The sequence below is a fragment of the Sus scrofa genome, chromosome 3, assembly GCF_000003025.6.
Source record: "Sus scrofa isolate TJ Tabasco breed Duroc chromosome 3, Sscrofa11.1, whole genome shotgun sequence".
NCBI classification, from domain to species: Eukaryota; Metazoa; Chordata; class Mammalia; order Artiodactyla; family Suidae; genus Sus; species Sus scrofa.
The window spans coordinates 73,092,982-73,102,675 of NC_010445.4; the positions used below are offsets into that span (position 1 = coordinate 73,092,982).

General features: G+C 49.6%; 1 long non-coding RNA gene across 2 annotated transcripts; it reads left to right on the forward strand.

Annotated features, from left to right (window-relative positions):
• On the forward strand, nt 2,982–6,853 carry LOC110259993. Of its 2 annotated transcripts, none has more exons than XR_002342622.1 (3): nt 2,982–4,738; nt 5,059–5,215; nt 6,056–6,853. It is a non-coding gene; the product is annotated as an uncharacterized LOC110259993 (long non-coding RNA). The 2 variants fall into 2 exon arrangements; XR_002342621.1 differs by having other exon boundaries at nt 2,982–4,469; nt 4,606–4,738; nt 5,059–6,853.

Below are 9,694 nucleotides of genomic sequence, written 5' to 3' on the forward strand. Positions count from 1 at the left end.
TGGATTTGTTAACCACTGAGCCACGACGGGAACTCCCTCTCTATTGTCTTATAGGGATTTTTAGCCCTTAAAAATAGGAGGGTGGGTGGGTACCAATGTGGGCTCCAGAAAGAGGTGGTTTTCTCCCATTGGCCTTTTCCAATAACCTGTATCAGTCCCAACTGCCACTTCTGAAGAGCTGGGAGAAAAAGCAGGGGACTATGCGTGTCCCCCCCACACACCCTGGTCAAAGAGGTGGGCAAACCACCTAAGCTACCCCTCTAGCCTGACCCCTGGGCCCACCTGTACCCCATGTAAGGAACCAGCTTGCCCCTGCCTCCAGGGATGAGCAAGGGACGTCACTTGTTTTCCCTCTGTCCCCCACCACCTCGTTGCAGCAGGGCCCTGAATAAAGCCTTGCCTGTGTTTCTTGTCTGGCCTCTTAGCAATTTCTAAGGAAAGCCAAGAACCCTGATTGGATGCCAACCCATTCGGATGGCAAGGGCCTCTAATGCTAAACTTGTCAACAAGCCAGTTAATGGGCCCAACAGCTTGGTTTGGTGCTTATTCCTTGAGCAGAACACCGAGGGAAGTGAGGACTCCTCCACAGCTTCACTACATCCCACCAAGTGCCTTGACTTCTGGGGAGAATGCAGAGGTGACAGGGACACCACCGCAGGCTAGGCTGCGCTGTGCCTCTTCTCTCGATAGCTCTGTTCAGGGGTGCATCTCAGTGTACCCCTAGGATGCTCTGTGAGCAGGTGGGAGAAAAGCCCAGCGTGAAGATGGTCACAGTGGGCCACATGTTAATGCTATTTTACGGCCCTGCAGGCTTGTGGGGCCCAAGGAAACTTGGGTTTCATAAAAAAGGAAAAGCATACTGTAGTTGGCAAACAAAATGCATCTATGTGTGTGTGTGTGTGTGTGTGTGTGTGAAATGAGCCTTCATTTAGAAACTTTGGCCATGGTTTCATCCAGTTCCCCACCACTTTTTAAATGATATTTTCTGAGCCTGGAAACCAAGCAGGCAGATCATGGAATTTTGGCTGGAGATGTTTTTCAAAAAATGTAGGCTAGCAGTGAAAAAGGAGGTGGGAATTTGGCCGGGAGGCCTCTATGGGCTGCAAACCAAGCAGGGTTACCATGGTGGTGCGTCTACTGTTTATACAAACAAAGGTTTTTCCTGACAAACATACTTCATATTTAATAATCCTCACTCTACAGGGGCCTCTTCGCTTTGTGTGTTGTTAGTTTGAGCCATTTGGACTCGAGTAGAATTTTATTATTTTGCGAGGCTGTTTTCAGGCACCCAATGCACTTCAAAACTAAGTGTTAAGGACTGCTATCTCGAAGGGCAAGGGTGAGCGGTGGCTAGTGGAAGAGAAATCAACCTGCAGTATGACAGTGTGACACAGGCTTTTCATGGATCTAAACTTTATGGGACCAGCCTATACGGAGCATCCAGAGGTATAGACTGCCATTGCAATTTAGGTCACGAGCGTGACAAAACGTGACTCCACTTCCCTAACTTCTCTGCCTCTTCAGACCACTTGCAGCCTTCCCAGTCAACCATGTGTCCTGTTGCCATTGCCTGAGGGGTGAGCCCACAACCAGGCATCTGTGAAGCCTTAACAAGCTCCAGTATTGTACAAGGACCCATTTGGTGACTAGTAATGGAAAATCCTACTCTCTTGAATTGAAGCACAAAAGGGACTTTACTGGATCATGTTAATTGGAAAGGCAGGGGAGTAGATCAGGCCTCAGGAATCACTGGATCCAGCTTACCTGCCCCTGTCTCCAGAGGGTCCCAGATTCTGGCAGATCTGACATTGCTCCCTCTAGTCTCTAGGAAGATTGAGTCCTTCTAGAAACTTACAGTATGAAATAAGGAACAAAGAGAGTGCTTTCAGTCATCCTTTTCCCAGGAACATAAAGGGATTAGAAATCTCTGAAAGTTTGGGTAGAGCTGTTTGCATTTTTCCCCCTCCCCGAACATCTGGACACATCTGTGGACCTGTCCAGAAGCTTAGAGCAGCCTATGAGGGTCTCCAGTTGTTGACTCATCACGGCCCTCTGGGGTCTCTGAAGCCATCGAGGAGCACCAGACTTCTGAACTGATGCCCCTCCCAGCATTTCCCTAATGAATAAACTGGTTCTGTCCCAAGGGTACCAAAGTGCCTGATGTCCGAATGTGCAGCACCAGGCCTCCAGTGATCCAGACTAACCCCGTTATGCACCCTGGGTATCCCAGCCAGCTGGGGTCTATCCATCAGCATCATTTACCTCAACTTCAGGGCTCTTCACAACTACTGGACCTCAGTGTCCCCCACTGCCCTCAATTATACAGGCATTTCTGAAAGTCCTCTGGAGTTTTGCCCAGGTGTTTGGGGACAAGTGCACACCTAGGGTCTTCTGCTAGGCCTGGGTTGGATGTCTGCCACACCTGTCGTGCCCTCTCCTTGAGCCATGCCTGGCTCCACCCACCCCTCCCTGGTCACCCCAAAGCTGCAGACTTTCCAGGCATCACGGTGCTCAGGGCCTGCCAGTGGGGCTGGAACAGTACAGCGTGACCTCCACTCTCCTGCTCTTTGCCCCACTGTCTCCTCAAGTTTCTTCTCCTCCAGGTGCCCTGTTGCCTTCTGCCCCTTGAACACCACCTGTCCTACCCTTCTGGGCTTCCATACTATTTGTCATTTTAAGAGGGGACCATTGAAGTGCAAAGACCTTGGGATTCGTGGAGCTGGGATCCAGATGGCCTCATTCTCTGCTTTTTTTCTTTCCTTTCTTTTTTTTGGGGGGGGGGGTTGGAAGGGTGGGCTTTTTAGGGCCATACTGGCAGTATATGGAAGTTCCCAGGCTAGGGTTGAATTGGAGCTACAGCTGCCAGTCTACACCACAGCCACAGCAACGTAGGAGCCGAGCGGGCATCTGCGACCTCCACCACAGGTCACAACAATGCCAGATCCTTAACCCACTGAGCAAGGCCAGGGATCGAACCCACGTCCTCATGGATACTAGTCAGATTAGTTTCCACTGAGCCACAAATGGAACTCCTCTGTTTTTTCCTTTTATAACTATGTTAAAAAAAGATGCCTGAGGGGCTGTTTAAAGGGAGGGGTCACTTTGCAAAATACAGTCGGGTTTTAGTTTTGAGAGACTAATTTGAGAACCGAGGGCAGTGGAACAATGCAGATGGGGTGTTTGCACGAGGGCGCTGTGGAAGTAGAGCGCTGAAGGCTGCACCAACTTGGTGTAAAGACAGCTGTCGATGGTCAGAGGGAAAGGGCAGCTTTGAGGAAGCGCCCACATTGGCGCTCAGAATCGACTGTATTGGCAAAAGAGGGGGTTCAATGGGTGGAGAAAGGATCACCTTAGCAAGAGAAAATAGATAATGTCACAGAGAGGCCCAGGCTCCCCGGAATGTGTTGAACTAAAGGTTGGGACCACGGGGGTCCACAACACCCACGATTCCAAGTGAGGCTGAACCAGAACAATGCCATTTTGTGCTGTTATTGCGACCTTCCTATTCCCACCCTCAGATGTATGACTGGGAGGAAGCAGAGAGTGACCGAAATGGACAGATCGGAGAAATTGTTAGAGAATAAAAACCCCAGAGGGAGAACGGAATGGTGCCCTGGATTAAAACAGTTGCTGTGACGTGAAGAAGCCACCAGGGGGCAGTGCCTCCCTAGCCTTCTCTGTCCAAATGGGCACAATCCCGAGGAAGTCGGAGGAAGAAAGGAAACATAGCCACACGGCTAGGCCCTTGATCCTGGGCAGTTTTCTTTCTTCTTCGGCAGAGCGCACCGCTCCTGCAATTTCGGCGCGTGAATTGCCCTGGGGGTTGAAGGGTGTGACGTGTATGGGTGGGAACCCATCTAGAGCCACCCGGGCGACCCGCTCACGCTGCAGACCCCGGGGGCACCCGGCTCTCAGCTCTCACCCACCATGTCACCCACCATGGCCTCTTCTCCTCCTTCCAGAAATGCTTGGTGGGCAGCCACTGCGTATCAGGCACTTTTCTAGGCCCTGCGGGCACGGGTCGTGCTGGAATCTAGGCTCTGGAGGAGAGGGGCAGAGATCTCCCCGCAGCTCCTCCCACGTGGCCACCACCTCCATCTGTGTCCGGAGCCCCAGACGCACCTGGCACAGCGGAAGATGCTGCAGTCCACCCAGACCGGCCTTTGGAAGGCCAAGTGACAGAAGGCCTTCAGCTTTGTCACATCTTTTGTCTCCTGCACCCGGGGTGTGGCTGGGATAACCCGGAGTGGTGATCGGATGACAGAATCTGCAGGGGCGTGCAGTCACCACCAGGTGGCGCTTAGAGACACCAAAGGGGCAGTGATCTCAAGGGTCGTGATCTCAGGGGCCAAACATTTCTTTGGGGCCACAATACATCACAGTGACAGGGCAAGCAGAGCAGTGCTTTGGAACAGCTCATTCGTCCCCTACTTGCTCAGAAAATTCTCAAGAGTGCTCTGAAGGCGGAGGTAAATATTCACCTGCAAGGTTCGTTCATCCAGCCTCCCAACCCAGGGTCAGGGCAGAAGTAAATGCACTGGTGTCTGCAAGACAAGGGGCTCCAGGGCTGAAAACTGTTTCCCTCTGTATTTTGGATTTCTGTAGTTTCTTTCTGCCTCCTTAACTGGATCCAGGGAGTGGCCGTTGCCTTGGAGACCTGAGGGCAGAGCCCTGGCTTCTTGTGGAAAGTGGGGCTGTGGGGGAAGAGGGGTTCCTGGCTGCAGGATGACCACCCTAGGTAGGTAATTAGTTGTGGGATTTACACACAAAAGCCCCCCTACAGTTATGCAAAGCTTCATACCTCTTCTACTAAAGCCTGTCTGTGCCCATCATTTTGAATCCCTATGGGGCTGGTTTTTGAGCACAGAATTCAGGAGGCTGACACAGCCACCCTCCCCAGCCAGACCTTTGCCTGTCTGGCATTTGATGGCAAATTGCAACTTTCCAGGGCTTTAAAACTCAGGTGTTGAAATCAAGAAAGTAAATCTGTCTTTAAATATCTTTCTCCTTAAAATTTGTTCTCTCTTTTCTTTTTGGCCGCTACCCCTCTGGCACAAGGAAAACAGCAAAGGCTGAAAACAGCAAGGCTGGGCTCTCTCTCAGTCCACCGCACCAGAAAAGAATGTCAGTGTCCTCAAGGTGAGAGTGCTGTCTGCCTCCGAGTCTCCGGCTGGGGGTGACCAGGACACCTTTGTCTCTAAAACGAGGGTCCAAGGTAAGTGGGATTTTTGCCTTGCTTTGGAAGCTGGGTCTGGTTATTCAAAACAATTCTGAATTCTGGGGCGTCAAGGTAGCTTTGGGACTCTGGGTCTCATTAATGCCTGCTTCTTGCTCCGTGAGTAGTGGCCCTGGTAGGGAGAAGGACAGACATCAGCCTTCTAGGTGGCCAGCTTGTCTGCTAATCATCGCGGTTGGCTTGGAGGGATTGGCTTGTCAGAGGGGTGGTGGATCTGAAAGGGCCTGGGCTGGGGGACGGGGCCGGAAGTACCAGCCACACTGAACTGCAGATACAGACAGATGGACCATGCTTGCTTGATTCAGCCTTGACCCCCGCCTCCCCACCACTGTGACTCTCAGACCACCATGTGTGACTCTCAGCAGTTACCTGCTAGTAGACACCCACCTTTCAGTCAGCTTCACAGCCACTGCCTCCACCCTCGCCTCTCAGGGTGTGGTCTTACAAGAACCTGTCCTGTGTGGTCCTGCCTCGACATCATGTCAGCACCTGGCTGCCCTGGCCTGGGACGAGGGACCACTGCTCTTCTTTCCACTATTCCATGCAGGGGTGTGGGAGGTAAGCCTTTCTCTTAAGGCCCCGCCAGGACCAGGCTGACATATTTAGCAGAGGCAGTGAGACACAGAGTGTCCGGGTGGCCTCCTACCAGATGTGGTGGCTCTTAGGGTCATGGGTCCGTCCTCAGGAAGCAGAGTTCTAATGCCACCACCTCTCCCCCAAAAAGAGAGCTCAAAGTGCCCTCCCTAGACCCAGGCCTTCAAGTGGGAGAGAGAGTGGGACGGGAATTTACCTTTGGGACAGACTTGCCTTTGTCCCCAGGCCCAGAGAGAAGAGGAAATGCCTTTTCCCCGCAGCCCAGGGCTCAGAGGCTTTCGTTTCCTGTGCTGGGATCTGCCTTTCCTAGGACATTCGCCACAGGGCTGTTCATCCAGCCCCACCCGTCGGCCCTGCAGGATGGGCTTGAGGAGCAGCCTCGAACCAGCAGCCACTGGAGGATATGGAAATCCAGCCCCTCTGCCTCCCGTCAGCACCAGGTGACGCTCACCTCTGCACAGAGCATCTGCACTCAGCTTCCTGGTGTGGACTTTTGCTGGACTCAAGGGGGTTTTCTCAGAAAAAGGCAAATATGCCTCGGGGCGGATTTAGGTATTATTCCTCCTCATGGACAGTAACCGCCTGGAGCCTTGGAGCAAGGCTTTCTTGGAGCTTAGACAATCTCCAGGCGCGGAGGTCCCAGCTAGGGTACCACAGGGTTTCTGTGTCCCTCTGTCCCCATCTCCACTCCCACTATTTCAAAGCTCTCAGTTTCCCTCCAGCCTCCTACCCTGCCACCTGCCCCCATTCTTGGCAGCTGCCCTAATTTGGGGAGAAAACAGAACCAGCAGTCCCCAGCCCCCAGCTCCCATCCACATGCTGCAGGCAGGTAGGCTGGCTCTTGGCATCTCCTCTTCTCCTGTCACCCTGGAGAAGGCGGGCTGCCCCACCCAAGCAGCTCACCCAAGTTCAGATGGGTGGCTGTGGAAGGCAGCCTTTAAAAAGACTCTGGTCTTTTTTCTTTTCAGGGCCACATCTGCAGCATATGGAGGTTCCCAGGCTAGGGGTCAAGTTGGAGCTACAGCTGCTGGCCTACACCACAGCCACAGCAACTCGGGATCCAAGCTGCGTCTGTGACCCACCCACAGCTCATGGCAACACTGGATCCTTAACCCACTGATCGAGGCCAGGGATTGAACCCATGTCCTCATGGATACTGGTTAGATTCATTACTGCTGAGCCACAATGGGAACTCCACGGTTCTGTCCTGTTTGCCCTCTGGCTCCTTCACTTACTCACTCTTCTGGAAGCCGGCTGCCATGTTGGGAGCTGCCCTGTGGAGAGGCCCATGGGGCAAGGAGCTGAGGGGGACTTGGACCAACAGCCCACAAGGCACTGCCTTCCTCAGTCAAGCAGTCCATGAGGAGCTGACTCCCAAATCACTGAGTGAGCCTGGAAGTGAACCTGGCCTCAGTTGAGCCGTTGGCTGAGACCACAGTCCTGGCTGACACCTTGACTGCAGCCTCCGGAGAGACCCTGAGCCAGAGGACCCAGCTAGGCCCCACCAGATCCCTGACTTGCAGGAACTGTGAGATAATAAATGTTCATTACTTTAAACTGCTAAATTTTGGAATAATTTATTACATAAATAAACTTGTATTTGTTATAGATAACAAATACAATGGCTCTTAGACTTGTCACTTTCTTAGACCTGAAAAATTTTTGAAAAAACTTGAGGGTCCGCATAAGGTTGGCATATTTTTATTTTATTTTTGTCTTTTTAGGGCCATACTCTTGGCACATGGAGGTTTCCAGGCTAGGGGTCAAATTGGAGCTGCAGCTGCCAGCCTACGCCACAGCCACAGCAATGCCAGATCCGAGCCGTGTCTGCAACCTTCACCACAGCTCACGACAATGCTGGATCCTTAACTCACTGAGCAAGGCCAGGGATCAAACCTGCATCCTCACCAGTACTAGTCAGATTCATTTCTACTGAGCCAGGAAGGGAACTCTCTTAATTAATTAATTTATTTTTTAGGTTGGCACCTTTTTAGTTTACAAAATAGATCTTGAAAAATAACAACCAACTTTTTACTCTCATTTTTATGAGAAGTATAGTTTTTTAATTTTATCACAGTGTTATTTACATACAATACAATTCATCCATTTGAAATTTAAGGAAGTTTGGTAATTCTAAACAATTGTAAACTCGCTTCCATAATCCAGATATGGAATGGCTTCCTCATCCTAAAAAGTGTCCTTATGCTCCTTTGCAGTCGATGCCTTCCCAGCGTGGGCCTCACATAACCTTCTCTGTTTAAGAGGAACTGTATGTGAGGAGTTCCCATTGTGGCTCAGTGGTAATGAACCTGACTAATATCCATGAGCACTTGGGTTCGATCCCTGGCCTCTCTCAGTGGGTTAAGTATCCGGTGTTGCCGTGAGCTATGGGGTTGGTCGAAGACGCAGCTTGGATCCTGAGTTGCTGTGGCTGTGGCATAGGCCGGCAGCTGTAGTTCGATCTGACCCCTACCCTGGGAAATACCATATGCTGCAGACGCGGCCCTAAAAAGAAAAAAAAAAAAAAAAAAAAAAAAAAAAGGAAGAATATGTGAATATAAAAAAATGTGGAAAAGATGTAATCTCAAAATAAAAAGCCACCATTAAACCGAGTGCATTAAAAGTTGTGTGTGCCAGGAGTTCCCGTCGTGGCTCAGTGGTTAACAATCCGATTAGGAACCATGAGGTTGCAGGTTTGATTCCTGGCCTTGCTCAGTGGGTTGAGTGCCGGAGTCCAGCTCCAGCAGCCAGGGTATTCCCTCTGGGGTTGGAGAGTGTCGGCAAAGCACACGGAGACAGCCTCTTTGTCCCTTCTTTCAGGGTGCTGGACTGCTCAAATTTTATTAGCATAGGTAACAGTTTATATAGACAGCTTAATTGTAACTTACATCACAGTGCTTAAATAATATTTTCAAAGGTTAAATTTTAGACTACATGGTACAGTAGACATACATTGTGCTCTAAGAATTTTAATTAAAACTAACGGATACAATGCATCATGTAAAATTATAATGGATACAAAACATTATGTGGAAAAAACATTATATGAAAATAAGGCAATTCGGTATAAAAGCGTCTTGTGGTTACTTTTAGCAAGCGCCACCCGTTATTGTTTTAAGCTAATCTTTAACAACTAGAAAGGTCACAAACACAAGAATTTAACATTTACGAAAACTCATTTTTTAGATTAAAGCTTGAGGTACTAACTTCAAAGCATTATGGTCAGGGGACAGTATGAGAAAATATTTTTTATATCAGAGCAACTTAATTTCATAAAACTTAAAAGCTCCCTATAAAACTTATTAAAAGCAAGATTATATTTTTCCATCAAGAATGATGTATGTCTAACCTATTCTAACCTATTGTACACTCCACAATGACCTACTCTAAAACCTATTCTTACTTGTAACAAACCAATGAACACTTCGTTTTTGCTTGCATTAGATCTGAATAGGGGGACTTTCACCAAGGTGAAAATCTTATTATTCTATTACTGTTCCAATATTTGTTGTTCCAATTTTATTGAATCACAAAACAATATAGAAAAATAACAAGGAATAACAAACAAATAACAGAAAAGGCTGAGTAATAAGTAAATAACAGGAAAGACTGAATTTTCCAAGAAGCAACTTTTATTCCTGCACTATTGTGCAAAGCCTTCATTTTATTATTGTTGTCGTTGCTGTTGGGTTAGCAGGTGAGCCTCATTATTTTTAGAACTTGCCCTCGGAACTGTGCCGCCGGGTAAGCCCCTTTCCCTATTTCTAAACCTGCCCTCAGAACCGGGCCGGTGTGTAGGCTTTTTTTCCTCGGTTAGGAACCCTGCCTTCGGAACTGTGCCGTCAGGCTAGTTCCCTTCCTTGG